The sequence below is a fragment of the Oryza sativa genome, chromosome 11 (genome assembly GCF_034140825.1).
Source record: "Oryza sativa Japonica Group chromosome 11, ASM3414082v1".
Classification (NCBI taxonomy): domain Eukaryota; kingdom Viridiplantae; phylum Streptophyta; class Magnoliopsida; order Poales; family Poaceae; genus Oryza; species Oryza sativa.
This window is the reverse complement of record NC_089045.1, coordinates 25,499,827-25,516,438: the sequence shown is the minus strand read 5'-3', so window position 1 is coordinate 25,516,438 and position 16,612 is coordinate 25,499,827. Positions and strand designations below refer to the sequence as shown.

Sequence of the window (16,612 nt, the reverse complement as noted above, 5' to 3'; positions counted from 1 at the left end):
ATTAACTGTCTACACACGCCATACTGGAGTACACAATTCTGAATCGAAGGACCCGTTTGGAACTTCCATGTTGCAAAAAATATGCCTGTTGCTAAACTTGCTATCTGTTCTACATCGACAGGAAACAAGAATTGGATACATATTGGTAGATGCGTCGATCTAGTCAGGCGTGTTGTGCATCTGAAAGGCTCAGCTCATTCGTTCTCTTCTGAAAACAAGGCTCATATATGTCTGGTTGACCTCTTGTATTTATGTATAAAAACTTTCAGCTCATTTGGTTTTCTGAAAACAAGGCTACTTGTATGTACATGTTCGCTTATGTCGAAACGGGCTGTTCTATTTACAAATTTTTTTTTTCTTTTGTCAAACAAGTGGTTGTATGTACATGTGTATCCGGACTGTGCTTATTACATGTCGCACAAAGATTGCACCCAAGATTTGGCTCATTTGAAACCTCAAAACCTCTTGGAAAAAAACAGATCTTCACAGTTATAATTGATTAGACTATAACTGTAGTACGTTGCAGATAATCCTTAGGTCGCTGGTTCGAATCCCGGCAGGTCGGATGTTTTCTTCTTTTCGGGTGTTTTTTTTGGTACGTCTCTCCGTGTACCTGACATTCTCTTGGGACAAAGTACCCTGTAGTTAGTTATACACGGGATAAGAAACGGAGATTATGGGTGGGTTCTGCACAGTGCACAAGCCAACCCCCTCTCCCCTCATCTTTTATACACGCGCTTTGCGTTTTTATAAAATGTTTCTGTACGAAAGTTACTTAAAAAATCAAATTAATCTATCTTTTTTAAAAAATAGCTAATACTTAATTAATCACGTAGTAATGGACCGTTTTGTTTTCCGTACGTACTGTTTCGGTTGGGAACAACCTCCTTTTCCTAACCCATCTCCCTCGTTTTCCGCGCGTATGCTTTTTAAACTGCTAAACAGTGTGTTTTTTTGCAAAAAAGTTTCTATACGAAAGTTGCTTAAAAAATCAAATCAATCCATTTTTTTTAAAAAAATTAGCTAATACTTAATTAATCACGTGCTAATAGACCGTTCCGTTTTCCACGCGTACCCGGTTGGAAATCTGTACCCTGTACTAACGAACTCGGCTAATCGCATCAGCCGAGAGACGAGCACGTCCCATGAGCATGAGGTAGCCAGCGGCCGTCTCCTCGTTGTTAATTTTTGCAGGACCCCCGCGACGCGGCGTAGGGGCAAAGCTGATCGATCTCTCTTCGGATGCATGGAACCTGATCGATGATCCACCAGCCGCGCCGCGCGCCTGCCTGCATATATCCATCATCCATCCGCGTGGGGCGCCGGCTGTAGCTGTACGTGCACGGCATGCACGCAGGGCAAGTCATGATCGGCCATTATTCAAACCCAACAAATATCCGCCGCGCGCGTGTGGCCGACGCGTACGTGTGTCCGCGGCGGCGCGCGTGTCTAGGCTAGCGGAGCAGAAAAAAATACAAGGAATTTACTAATTTTCTTATTAAAATTTGTTTAAAGAGTTTATAATCTAGTGATTAAGTTCTACTTTCGGTATAATCCTGGCTGCCCCTGGCTAAGTGGGATTCACATCTTTTTTAATAATGAAATAGAGTATCATATCGGTCTTTGCTTAACGAGTTATAGCCGATTATTATACCAATTCACTTAAAGCGCGCACAATTCAAAGAAAACTTATAAAAATAGTCCAGATCATGAAGTAAACACAAACTAATAACCACCAACACAAGATAAAGAGTACATAATTATTAGATCCTATTTGTGATCTTCATCGGAAGTTGACAAAAAGTTGCATGACAGTTGTTTTAAGATTACGACATGCAAACTTTAAAAGCTTGCTGTCTTGATACTTTTGTATTTGTGTCCAGGACCGGAGCCAATGTGTTATCTAAAAAAAATTGTATATAAGATAGTATCATTGTATGTAATGATAGTGTTATTATAGACATATGAACCAATAGAAAAATAGAACCTGCATATAAGTAACAAGGACGGATTCAGAATTGATCCAAAGACTTGATCCAAAGACTTGTACCAACTCATAGAGAAGTTGGGTTTTGTATGGTGATTACATGGTAATCTTAGGCTTTGGGCCACGGTTAAGGTGCCCTAGGCTTAGATCCACCTCTGACTATTAAGCAATATCTTTATGGCAGAGGATACTTGGCCGACCAGAGATGCCGCATTTTTCCATTTCCGTTCTTTTAGAAACCTTATATATTTTATAATTGTAGAAATGTACTATCTTTTACTTAGCGTCAGTGAATCTAACGTTAAGGTCCAACGGCTCAACATTAATGACGCTGGCACCGACTCTAGGTGCTGAGAAAGGAATTCATTCTTAAAACTAAAATATAAAGCTTGTTAGTTTATTACCAAAATTAACCTTACCAAACTTAGCATTACCACATCTCAGTAAGGTAACAAACTAAACAAGACCTCACCATTACAATATTGTCAATTCCTACCAACATTTGGTATTTGAACTTCTTTTTCACAAAACAATAAAAAAATTGGTAAGGTATCAAACTGAACATCACTCTCACATCTTGAATTCGTCGAAATTTTGGTATTGTCAAGTTTTAATTTCACCAATATTTTCTGACGATGGATTGAACAGGGCCCATAAAAAAAAAGAGTAAAGTCCATCACCGGTCCACCGGTCCTTAAATTTTGTACCGCTGTGTCATCTCGGTCCATAAACTTTCAAATCGACCGTTCAGGTCCCCAAACTTGTTCGACTGTATCATCCCGGTTCTTAAACTTGCAAATCACTCGTTTAAGTCCTCCAACTTGTCCAGTTGTGTCACCCTGGTCTCTAAACAGGATGGTCTAAAAACTTTATATAAAAAATAATTCATAATTTTTTCATGTGAACTCTAATGGAGACAAATTTTATATCAAAATTGTAGCCCTTGACACGACCTACAACTTTGTAGTTGAAAAGTTTTTGAATTTAAACTGTTTAGGGTCCCAAAATATTGTTGCATGTTTATAGATTTTGAAATTTTAATTTTAAAATTACATTTTCAGACAAAAAATGACTTAAAATAAAAAAATCAACTACAAAGTTATAGATCGCGTTGAGGGCTACAAGTTTGATATAAAGTTTGTCTTTATTAAAGTTCACATGAAAAAGTTATGAATTATTTTAAATATAAAGTCTTTAGACCGTCCTATTTGACCCAGATGATATTCAAATCCAAGTTTAGATACCGGGGTAACACAACTGAACAAGTTGGAGGACCTAAATGAGTGATATGAAAGTTTAGGGATCGGGATGACACAGTCGAACAAGTTTGAGGACCTGAACGGTCGATTTGCGAGTTTAGGGACCGAAATGACACAACGGTACAAGTTTAGAGACCGGTGATGGACTTTACTCGAAAAAAAATTCCAGGACGAGGCTGTGTTGGGGACGGTGTGACCGTGTGATTGGCTTGGGTATGGTAAGCTCGTTACCTCCCTTTCCCAACCTCCCTCCCCGTTTTTCGCGCGCACGCTTTTCAAACTGCTAAACAATACATTTTTTATAAAAAAAATTATATATGAAAGTTGCTTAAAAAAATCATATTAATCTATTTTTTTAAAAAAATTAGTAAATACTTAATTAATCATATAATAATAATAGGTGTTTTGTTTTGCGGTTCCCAACCCCTCCTCCCGCTGAGGCAGTGACTCAGCCAAGCTCTTGGCTACCCTCTATGGAGTAGGGGTCAGCATGAAGGACACTTGTGCTTCTTCCATCTCTCCTGCCAAGATATCCCACAAGGTACGTGTCCTCTCAAAAGATCTTCATGTGGCTCCTATATACTTACTCCCTCCATCCCATAATATAAGGGATTTTAAGTTTTTTTTCACTCTTTGATCACTCATCTTATTTAAAAATTTTTTAGAATTATTATTTATTTTTTTGACTTGCTTTATTATCCAAAGTACGTTAAGCACAAATTTTCGTTTTTTATATTTACACAAATTTTTTGAATAAGACAAGTGGTCAAACAGTATAAGCAAAAAAAAACTCAAAATCCCTTAGAGCAAGTTCAATAGTATAGCTCACTACTATCTCCAATTCATCTATAGTCAATTCATACAATAGTTGTTTACTATACTATTAATATACAGTTCCACCTGTCATACATACATTTTGTCTTGGAGTCCGTGTTGCAGCTAGCTATAAATCTGTAGCCCGCTGCTCTTCTCTCTCATCGTCTATCTCATTAAAATATGTTTATAACTGGTTAATAGCCTGCTATTATACCTGCTCTTATATTATAGGACGGAGGGAGTATTTGGAGTATTTTCTCATAAAAAGCACTTAGCACACCGTACGTGTGACTATGCATGATTAATTATTAAAAGTAGTACTTGTATGAAATTTCTGTCAACACTAGGACTAGCCACGTAGTCATGCTTCGTGCGACTTTGAACACCGGCATAACCTCCATATATAGGTGGACGATTAATGTTGACAATTATGAAGCCGTATAGTTTTATTACTATCTCCATTCTTAAATTTAAAGTTTCTATATTCTCTAACAAAGATTAAAGTTGATCAGAAAATACTTTTATATTCCTCATTTAATGAGATATAGTAGTTGAAAACAAGATGAAAAAACTTAAATGAGAAGTGAGATCGAGGGGTAAGTGGTACTCATTGAATCATTATATTTGTGAACAAATTTTAAATACTTGTAAAGCTTATATTTGTAGAATGTAGCTATCTTTAAACTTTTAAGGGATTAAGGAGAGGGCGATAAATTTAAATGGAAAGTTTATGTTCTATTTTTATTTTTTGATAGAAAGGTGAATATTATGATTAGCTGAAAAAAACTAATAGACAAAAAAATATAATATGGTTGTAATTAGTTTTTTATTTTGATGGTTGTAGTTAGTTGAGATGAGAGAATATGCGAAGTAGCTATTTACATATTTTAGGGTAAATTTTAAATGTTAAAGGCAACAATATTTTCTTGAGATGGAAGAAATAATAAATTTGACACAATGATGGATGTCACTCTGCCATCTAGAAAGCTGAATGCTGAATGGTTTATGCAGTTTGAAAGAAGCATATGTTCATTTAGATGATGAGAAAGAAACTTAAGTTGAATATCCCTAATCGTAAATAACATCAGAGGACTTCACAAGTAATCTGGAAATAGTGTTCTCGTTGATTTCAACTTATTTTTATTGGGCTATTGCTGTGGATTATTTGGTCCACGCTTCCAAACTTTCATTTCCTTAAAAAAAATTCTTCTTCTGCATTGCTTTGTTAGACCACTTATTTTAAACTATTTGTCAAGTTATATTTTAAAATATTTAATTTATGTCACGCTGTCAGTCATGACTAAACATCTTACTCAATCAAAAGGAAAAAAAGGACTTGTCCAACCAATGACAATGAAACACCTACATTTACAAAATTAGATACAAAAGAGCAAGATATGGGCCAGACGGCTTTTGAACTATAGTCCTAAAACAGAAGAAAAGCCAGTGATTCCTAGTTTCCTTTGGTCCCAATGTTCTCCTTTATTGTTGAGATCAACACCTGTTAAACCATCGCCTAACACGTGCACCATGTTTGTTGTAAAATATGGGGCCATGATTGATTAGAAAAAACCATTCACCACATTACGAAATTAATTAATCCTAATCTCTTGGCCAGCTAAGGGAGTTACCAGAGGTAGAGTATTGCTGAAAGCAAACTGCATGATGGACTAGGCCACCTTTCCATGGATTAAGAAATTGAGAGGTGACAAAAGGTGGCAATGCTACCCTCTGTGGTCATCATCAAAGTGATAGCTGTGCATGGAGAAAAGGAAGAAGATAATTTAAAAAGTGAGCTTTGAAACACAAACAAAATGACAGGTCAAGCAGATGGATAGGATTGATTAGTGTTCAATCCCTGTCTCCAGTTCCATTTCCTAGGTCCTCATCGATTCCATATTCCTTAATAAGTTAAAACGATTTATTATATAATAAAATTTAATTCTTAGACAATACTTTTATAGATGTGTTTTTAGCGGGTTAAAAGCTAATACTGAAAAAAAAACTATGTTGAAAATATTTTCAAATCAACTTCAAAATTGATTTTGAAAATTCAAATTAACTTTTGTTTTGACTTAGTAGGGCAACTAATGGGGCGTTAGTCATTAACTGTTTTCGTTTATCTTTCTTTAGTTGACAAGAGTAAACTGTTCAAGGAAGGAACAGAAAATAATAAAATATAATCAAGAAAAGTCAAAACTGATTAATCACTTAAGTACCATAATTAGTGCTATATATATGAAGAACAAATTTTGTTCATTCAAACACCCCAATGTCCCAATCTTTAGAAAAGCTTGCTAGAGGTGGCAGCAACATGACCTAAAACCAGTGAAAAGAAAAGGTTTAATGTATGGCCATGGATGATAAAGCTTCCAAGAACCAAAGAGAAATATCCAACTGTCACCACTAGGCCCTCTAATCTACTACCATCCCCCACAAGCAAAAATGCAAAATCAGAATCAGATCACATCAAAATCACAATCACTGCTGCTAACCCAAGAGCCTCCACATATATAGGGGGCACAGCCATCCATCATTCCATCAGCACAAGGAGTGGAGAAAAAAAAATCACATTTCAGAAAAGAAACAGTGGGGGAGGGGAAGTACACCTCACACACCTTCCATTTTAGGAAGGTGAAGAGGGGAAGAAGAGGAGAAGCCATCAAGCGCTGCTGCTGCAGACAAATCCATTGCTGGGAAGTGAAGAAGATGAAGGAGAGGGAGAAGGTGGTGCGACTGGCCAAGCTCGCCGAGCAGGCGGAGAGATACGACGGTATGGCTGGGATGGGATCTCGGATTGCTGGATTGTTCGATTGCGCGTTGCTGTTGTGCAGTTCTTGTTCTTGGTTCTTTGCATTTGGGGGTTGGGGGGAAATCTCGCTGACCCTGTTCTTGGTTAAGTATAGGAAGGATTTGTGGGGTTCTTGATTCATTTGTGACTTCTGGGATTGCTGCCCTATGATTTTGCTTTTGGTCGCTTGGTTGAACAGCGGAGGCCGGGCATTGCGCACATTATGTTTGCGTCAAAAGAAAATCTATGAGCAGAATGTTTGGATGTATAGCAGTTTGACCCGAAAAGGCTGCTTCTTGATTATTACTCTGAGCCAATTTGAGTGAATGTATCCAGTGCGATATGAACATGTTTTGATGAAAAATATTGCTTTTCCATGATATTTAGCTGCCAGTTTGTGGGGTTTGAGTGGTTCTTGAAAAGGGGATAGTGAGATCATGAATGATATCTTGGATGATTTGTAATTATTGTTGCTCGTATGTTTGTGATGGTTTGTGGGGGCCAACTCTATGATTTGGGTGCTCCTTAGTCGCTTTCTGTTGCGTTTTGGTTTTCTTCTGAGGAAAAAAAGGGAATATCTTTGGAATCATGGATGACACATTTTCTGTTATGAGGATGGGTAAACAGTTAGAGATTTCTATCCATTTCTTTATGACCTAACTACATGATCTACTGGAATATGTGGAACTTGTGGAACCCACCATTTCGGTTCACATTTTTATTTTAGGTTAAAAGAGGTTTAGCAGTGCATAAAGTAGTGTACTAGTGTGGTTTGATTTATCATCCCTCTTTGCTAGAACTAAATAACTTTAGACTATTTGAAATGCCCTTTGCCCATAATTTGGGGGGCACCTTTGGATAATATGTCCACAATTAGATATTTAGATGGTCATATCTGTTGTAACTTAGTAGTATATATGCCACTATGTTCTGTATGATTGTTGATCTGAACTTGTCAGCCATTTTGTTGGCTCCTAGCGTCTTGGCTCAAAACACAAAAAAGTCTTTCTAATTCATAGACCACTTTCATAGTGCATAGAGGTTCTGGTAGCCTTCTTGGCTTCCATATCCCCACTTGAAGTGGTAGGCAACATAATGCTTGACTCAGTTTCCTGCAACTCTGTTGCCTTGATCTTGGCTTCTGAAGTAGCATGTCTTAATAACTGAATCTGTTCTGCTGCATAACAGATCTTTCAGTTCTGCTTAGAGTTTTCATGACGCAACCAGATCAATTATGTTCTATACACATATTTTGTTCTCCTTGTTTCGTTGAAGTGACTCTTCACTCAATGCATGATTGTTCCTGCAGATATGGTGGAATTTATGAAGACACTTGCTAGGATGGATGTGGATATGAGTGCTGAAGAGAGGCTTTTATTTTCAGTTGGTTTTAAGAAAACTATTGGTGCCAGGAGAGCATCATGGAGAATCCTTGAATCACTTGAGCAGAAGGTGACAGCTGGTGACCAACCAGGTGTAACAATAAATGGCTACAAAAAGAAAGTAGAGGATGAACTAAGGGCAGTTTGCAATGAAGTATTATCAATTATTGCTATTCATTGCCTTCCATTGGCCAATTCGGGTGAAAATGTCGTGTTCTTTTATAAGATGTATGTGCAGGTTCATCAAGTCAATTATTTGCTTCTCAATTGTGTTTTACTTCATATCGGTCTATTTCCTAATGGTTACATTCAGAATTTATTCCCAAACAAACATCTTATTATTATCCAGGCATATTTTGATGATGCAATCTTTTTCTTTGTAGAAGAATACACAACTTTGAGCTCATGTAGTGTTTTGAATAGCATTGACATAACACATCCATATGAGTTTCTGACTTTCTGCTAAATTCTCTTCCTAAGAAATGCTTGACTGAACACCTTGGTCCAAAGAATTGCAGAAGGTGACAAACATGTTGACTTTGCTCTGCTTTAAACTTTGACATCAACCAGGTTTTACCAAATGATGCTAAGGTTTCATAGAATCAAAGATTTAAACATACCAGCCATGACTCATGTGTCATTCCTCCAGGGACTAACTATGCTGACCTTTTTTGCTCACAGTATCCAAAAACTTATAGGTAACCTCATGACATATAGTTTTGCTCACATGGTCCTAAAGTTTCAGAATAAAGACTAAATTATCATAATTTAAAGGGCAGTATGATACATATATATACTGATAAATAAAGGGAAGGCTTCTAAATAAGCAAGGAGTTGAAGAGCTGATCTGTGCCAGCACATTAGCTTAACTTGTTTATTTATCTAATTCTGCACAGAAATGCAAGTACTTTTTTTTTCTTTAGTGCACGACCATTTGTAGTGTTGGGGTATTCTTCAGAAAAGGAAAGGGAAACAAGACCTAAAGATGAGATGAACCTCTTGATTCCCCAACTGTTTTCTTAGTCTTGGTCTTTAATTAAATCATGTTACACCTGGATTGTTCTACATTTTAGCCTATACCTGAGCATAGTTTCTTATGAAGCTTTGCTAAGTTGTTTTTCCATAATAATACCTTCTGGTGAAAGTTTCCATAATAATTAAAGTTTCAATAATTATTTACTAAGCTTTTGGATTACTCAATTATCTTTTCCATCATTGTTTTTCAAGTATTAACAATGAAAAAAAAAACTGAATAGTGCCTCACTAGTTCTGAAGTTTCCCCTCAGTACCTCTTGTTTCAGATATTTTGAGATTTTCTGAGATGAGATGTTATAAGATTATACTAGGATCTTATGTGTTGCCCTGGTAATCTATTTAACAATGGGCAGGTTGGTTTTCTATCAATTAACCGAGGATCTTCCCTCTATAGTATGTGCATGTTCGCACGATACTCATGTGTATATCTTTTTTCTTTAATCTGCTTTATACATCACTCTTAAAAAAATTACAGGAAGGGTGACTACTACCGTTACTTGGCTGAATTTAGCACTGGAACTGAAAAGAAGGCTGCTACTGATCAGTCCCTTATGGCCTATCAGGTGTGAAATCTTTTAAATATAGTACACATGCTCAAATGAACTTCTGGTATTAATCCTTGGTTTCCACCTTTGGAAAACTAACATATGTTGCTCCAGCACGCCATGGTTGTTGCCTCCAGTGAGCTTTCTCCTGCCCATCAATTCAGGCTTGGCCTTGCGCTCAACTTTTCAGTCTTCTTGAGATAATGAACTCTCCTGAGAGGTTATGCATCATTAATGGCCCCTTTCTCCCATTTTACTGATATTCCTAATGCGCCAAACTTGTTTGAATCATAAGCATGCCGGCATTATTCATTATATTAAATTTGATGATCGAGAAAAGCTTAGTACCAATATAAGATGGCATCATGAAACATTACCAATTTGCATCAATGAACCCCACAAGCGAAATGCTTAACAGGATAGGCAAATGTTTCCTGGATCTGCCTTTATTTAACCAATACTTTGGATATGACAGCTAATTTGTGTGTAGTTGCATCTTGGGCCATGCCAGATTTCACATCATCCACCAGTCTTTCAAAGCTTCAAAGATATACCATAATCAATGAGTTAGTCATTTTATTTCCTTTTTCAGAGCTAGCCAAGTGGCAAAACAAGCACTTGATGAGGCTACTGCTGAGATTAACTCTGCTGGTGTGGAGGGTTACAAGGACAGCATGCTTATGATGCAGCTCCTGAAGGAGAACCTGGCATTGTGGACATCAGAACTAACTGGAGGTAAATGAACTACAATAAAAAATATTTTCAACAATCAACTTCTGTTGCATTTCTGCTTTTTGATAAAGAGAATATTCTGTGTTATATCTTCTATATATATGGTACCATTTTGAAAGGTTTAGAGCAAGTAGCAGAAATTCTGCTTTTACCATATGTTGTGGTCACTGGTCATAACTTAATATTCATCAAGTGAAGCTGCTCATAGGCAGAACAAAATACCCTCTGAATTACCACATAATATTTGATGAAGGATTTACAGAATGTGAGCAACGAATGGTAGAGGCAGTCCAAAATGACATGACATTGGTTTCATGTTGACGTGATCTTGTAAAACTTCAGTAGCTGTATGTGCAAAAGGGCCTACTTGAGTACTGATCAAGTGATCATGCTTTGCGTTGCTTTGCTTTGTCATTCTTCCAACCAATCTTTTTTTTCTAATAAGGGTCACTAGTACAGCTTTGCATTGATCCAAGTTTGACTGAGTAACTCAAAATGTACCATTAATTTGAACTGGCTACGAAGATGATGTAGAAGATCATGTTTCTTTCTTATCTGTAAAGTTATCAAGAAATTGTATTTCTAAGATGTTGATGTAATTCTGTTAATATATTCATGAACACAAACTCTGTTGTAAGTGTTAGGTTCACAACCTAATCTCGTGACCACATATATATTTTCTTGATAACACTTACCGCAATTTGTTTCTTGTCTGTTCCTTGGTGACAAAAATAAGGTTCTTTATTTTGACAGGTGAAACATCTAAGGACGATGATGTTGTTATGGAGGTAAGATGCTTCTGCCTGTTACATGCATTTGATTCATATATCAAAACTAGAAATTTATCCAAGAGCTCAGTTCATAATGTTGATGAAAAGAAAAACAGTATGCAGAGTTGCAGACCATACTAATATCTGGTTGTCTTATATAGCTATAATATGTCCAATTTAGTAACTATGAATGTATAGTAAAACTCTTTGCATATGGGCAACCCACAGTTTTTACAGGCCATGCTTTACATCTTCTCTTTTCCAGGAAGCCATAATTTATTTCTGAACTATAATATATCATTACAATGTTGATCTTTAGACAATGTGCTGATATAGCTTTTATGTTTTGGCAGGGCTAACTGTCTGAAATGTTCTAAAGGCCCCAGCATGTGAGCAAAACAATCAGTAACATTGTAACAATACTGCTACTGAACTTGCGACATTTATCATGGGAGCCGTGGAAATCACCTTTATTTTTCCCTTTCTTCTGTAGTTTCTTTTTTTTTGGCCCTCGCTTGGGTCTTGGTGTGACCCCCAAAGTATTTTCAGAGTTTGGATTTGATAACCATGCACCAGCTTTGGTTATATTTTGAGATCTTGGAGTGGTCACCAACCCAGCTTTAATATTAGTTTGAGAGTACTTTTTTTTTCCAATGCTTGTTAAGCATCTTTGTATACCAACGGGATGATGAACTATATATCTCTTAATGATGACGAAATAAACGTCTCTTTTGTTAAGATGAACACATACATGTGGATGATGCTTCAATCTATGATTGTTGTATGCTGATGATGAACATGGTGAAAAGAAATAATGCATTGGATCTGTCACAAAATGACATGATGGTGATGATACATTTGTTATAATTTTGTTCTGCGAAAAATATTTGTGGTATTTTGGCAGGGTATAATTAGTTGTGAGGCACTAAGGCTCCTAGCAAAGCAATCAGTAACTGAGAGTAGCCGTGGCCACTGGCTGCGTCGCTAAAAAAATGGCAATCGAGTATTCGGCTTCTTTTTAACGGTATCGGGAGATTCAGTCCAATTTGGCAGAGCACAAGGACGGCCCGTTCTAAGTATTGGACTCGTCAGAATCGTATGGAAAATAAGTTCACTTTAGGTCCTCATCTTGACGTGGAGTTTGAATCGCATATCTGAACCACAATATCAACTTGTAAAACCGAATTAAATTAGGTCCTCTCACACCCGAGAAGCTCGCTGTACGTCTCGCCTCTCTTAACAAATCAAAACGCCTCTGAAATGCAGAAAGCAAAATTTCCCTGTGTACAAGGAACAGCAGAATGCATCAGCGTCCTGCGAAATTACGAACCCGATAGGCGTTGGACAGAGGGACGAATTGACGAAAAAAATGATGAGAATTGGACGCCTACGTGCAGATCCTCGGGCAAGCTGACAGGACTGAAACCGCATAGTGCACAAACAAGCTAATGCATAGCTCCATCACACATAAATGGAATTACTTGTGGAAATCAATAGCACAAGGTTTTTGTACATTACTGGAGCTAAAACAGGATTATTGTTTGCTATGCACCCCCAATCTCTGTTTGCTGTTTGCTTCTTAGGTACTCCCTCGTCCCAAATAAACCAACAAACCAATCTCATATAGGATACGACAAATTCACGATAAATCTGGACACCCTTATGTGTAAATTTATTGTACTAGAATACGTCACATCCCGTACGAGAGTTGTTTATTTTGGGACGGAGGGAGTAAATGCCTAATGCGTGTCGCCTTGCTTTAATGCGGAACACATGGTTGATTATTTATGAACGTAACTAGCATCGCATTTGCCTTAAACGTTTTATGATCTCCGATCTGGTAGATCAATGAACTATGTTGCCTCGTTTCTGACATATGGAAATGTAGGGAGCTTGTCTCCTCTTGATAAAAAAAAATCATCCGCAGATGAAGGGAGAAGCAAGATAGATATGTACTCCGCAGGTGGAGCTGTTAAGTGATTAGATTTTGTTCGGATAAACAAGGTATCCATCTTATATGCAGTTTATGCTTGCATCAAAATGATAAATTGATGATTATATTGAAAAATGGCAATGACTCGAAGACTGATGGTCCTTATTAGGGTATCTAGGTTGGTTTTTATGGCAATTGGTATGTTAGCAACACTTAATTGCATTAGGTAACTGAGGAGAAGAGACACCATATATGTTGCACACCTGGACATACCAATATGAGAGCCTAAGTACAAGTTTGGCCTACTGCTTTGGGAAAACCTAAATTACATGTTGGAAATAAACATTAATACTTCCTCTCCATTGACAGCACTGTCGTCATTGGTATATATTGCTATAAGTGCTTGAAATCTTGAATACTTTTTGTGATCAATAAATTTACCACTGACACTAATCTGAATAGGGACTTGATAAGTCTCCTAATTGATTAGTACACAATCTATCATCGTTATCATTAGCAGTGCAATGACGATGAAATAAGAAAATCAGAAAAAATACTGCAGTTTTTCAACTGCTTCCAGCATTGGCATTGAAAAAAAAATATTCCTCTTTCAAAATCAGTGTTACTGCAAAAGTTTGGAAGGGATCGAGTCGAGACTCGAGAGTGATGTATGTGGGGTTTTCCCCACATAAATCAGTACTTCATGAATGACAACTGACTCTTTCCTCGCAATAGTTTGGAAGTCCCATTGTCCCAAATCAGTTTGGACTTTGGAAGTTAGTAACGTCAAGCGCTACTGCTTAATAGTGTCTTCCAATCGAGGGACCAATCTCAAAAAGAGGCAAATGAATGCAACCTAAATCTTAAGGTTCATTGTTTATGCAAATGTAATGTTTTAATCACAAAGGTAACGACCTAACTAAGTTTCAGCTCACTTCTGTTTAATTTGTTTGGAACTTAATTTGAATCCTGGCTTTCCCTCTGTTTGCTTTGCAGCCAGCAGAGCAATGAGAACCTACAAAAAGGTACTCCTGCAAGGTTATTCAACTCATTGGATTTAAATACTAGATATCAAATTTCTCTGACTTTGCATAGTGATTTAGCATATGCATGCAGATGTCAAATTGACAACAAAATGTAAATTTCTGCATCTGGTAATTAGTACATATGGTACTTTTGCATTTTTCACTGAAACTGTGGCTACAATATACTGACCATAAAGTATTTAAGCTTGAAGTTTATGATGTATTGCCCATCTCTGATTTTAATTTTAATAAACTAACATGACCTGCCATTAGCCTCTAAAGTTTCTGAAATCTTCTAAATTTAATTTATTTTCACATGATAAACTTAAATATTTCTGCATATTAGAAGGTTAAGTTTTTTAAAAGTTTCAACGTGTCTGTTCTTAAACTTCAAATATTTCAGAAAGGAGGGATGAAATAGCTATGACAAGGACACAAAAAATGATTACCCTCATCAATGCAAATTTCTAATTTCAAAGGAGTGGATACAAGAATGCTGAAGCAAAATAAAAAAAAAACATCTGCAATGGTGAATCTTAATTTCCCTCCATAATTAAATGTTTCTTTCACAAAAAAATATACTATGATGAAGACATCACTTCATCGGATACGCACATAACTTCACATGTTCCAATGATAATTCCAAGTCCAAGTTCAGTTCGGCCTCCGGAGACAGCACTGACTTCAAACAGACCTAGCGCCTTCATGCCAACTCCGATTTGGGTGATCTTAGACTTCGTGGAAAGCTTATCTCGCTACCTTTCAAACGCATCCAGTCTCATATCCAAATTCATTCTGAGTCGACGGGAATCGTCAAAACAAGACAGTGCTGCTGCTGAAACTGAATTTAGGCCTTAGGCCTTGTAATAGACTAGACCCATCTCGGAAGTGTCTCCCTCCACCTCCACGAATTAGCACTTAACCCTAGCTTTATTTTCCTCTATAAATAGCTTTGTACATCCTCAAAAACAATTGGGTTTTGTTTAATTGAATTTTGCCAAGTGCCATTCACCTTGTCTCTAGTCCCTCGCTCGATTAGTCGACGACTATTGATTTAGAGCCCCCAATAGTTGATGTGTTGATTTGCCGGGTCGATTAGATCTACCACTTCAATCGCAACTATTTCTTTATGCTTAATCACCTATTCGCAATATTTAGATTGCATCTTATCTTATTCTTGTAGTGTTCTCTCGTTTGCATTGTAGGGATCATCAACCGCGCGTCACAGTTGGTACGACATCGTTTGTGGTGTAGCGATTGCACGACGTCCTGGACTTGTTCTGGTTGGTAGCCACGTCGCAAACGTCACACTCGATCAAAGCGAGAGTTATCCCCTCACCAGAAGATCGGGCCACGAGAGAGAGCGTCATAATACTATAAGATATCGCATTGAAAATTTTGTATACAAAATGTTCTTGCTTGATGAATCTCACGGACAGTCTTGTATACAAAATGTTCTAGCATGATTCATCTCAGATTTGATGTGACACATTTGCATCAAGAAGCAAAGGGGTCAATCTCAGATTTTCTTTGGAATCATAGGTCCGTTCATACTTATAATTCTAACTCTGTAAAAGTTTAAATTTAAAGTTTCATCACATTATCATATATTACGGACCATCTATACGAGGCTATTATGCAGGCACCCATAGTCGTGCTATAACAAGTAGGGACCTCCGGGTGACACAGAAGGTTAGGATAGCTCAAGACGGCATAGCTCATGAGTTGACCCAGTTGGCAGTAGTCGTCGTCGGGCCAATTGCTAGCCACCCAATGCATGCATCTAGTCTACATAGAGGTCTCTGAATGTGTCAAACCAATGCTTTATTAATCGCAGCGCATGAGTAATCAGCACAAGTTGTAATAAATATATGACCCCACGGAAAAAGTTCAACATCTTCAAGGGTAATTTTGTTTGTAATTTCGTTGAAAACCATTCCAGGTTTCCATGCTCCCCATTAATGATTGAGTTTATGTATTTCCTTTTATGGTGACACTACAGTGTTTTGCGTTTAACATCCTGACAAGTCGTAATCAGGCAGCTGATGTGAGAGGATCATCCATTCTTCATTAATTTATAGCCACAACAGTTGACTTGATATTAAAATGGTCAATTTGTTCCATACAGTTGGCCAGTTGGAATTTCATTTTAAAGATGATTCTTCTGTGCCAACCTATCCTGTCTTCACTAAACTATGCCCATAGGCCGTCTCCACTGCCTAGACACGCCACGACTTGGACCATCAGCTAGCTGTACGTACATCCGAAGAGTTAGGTGTTAGACACCAGCATATCAATAATTAGTGTTATGAATAATAAATAAATTGGGTGCATGTA

General features: G+C 37.3%; 1 pseudogene; it reads left to right on the top strand.

The window, feature by feature from the left end:
* Nucleotides 1–6,605: 6,605 nt before the first annotated feature.
* LOC9269633 (putative 14-3-3-like protein GF14-H) lies at nucleotides 6,606–12,055 on the top strand (annotated as a pseudogene).
* The last annotated feature ends 4,557 nt before the right edge of the window (nucleotides 12,056–16,612 follow it).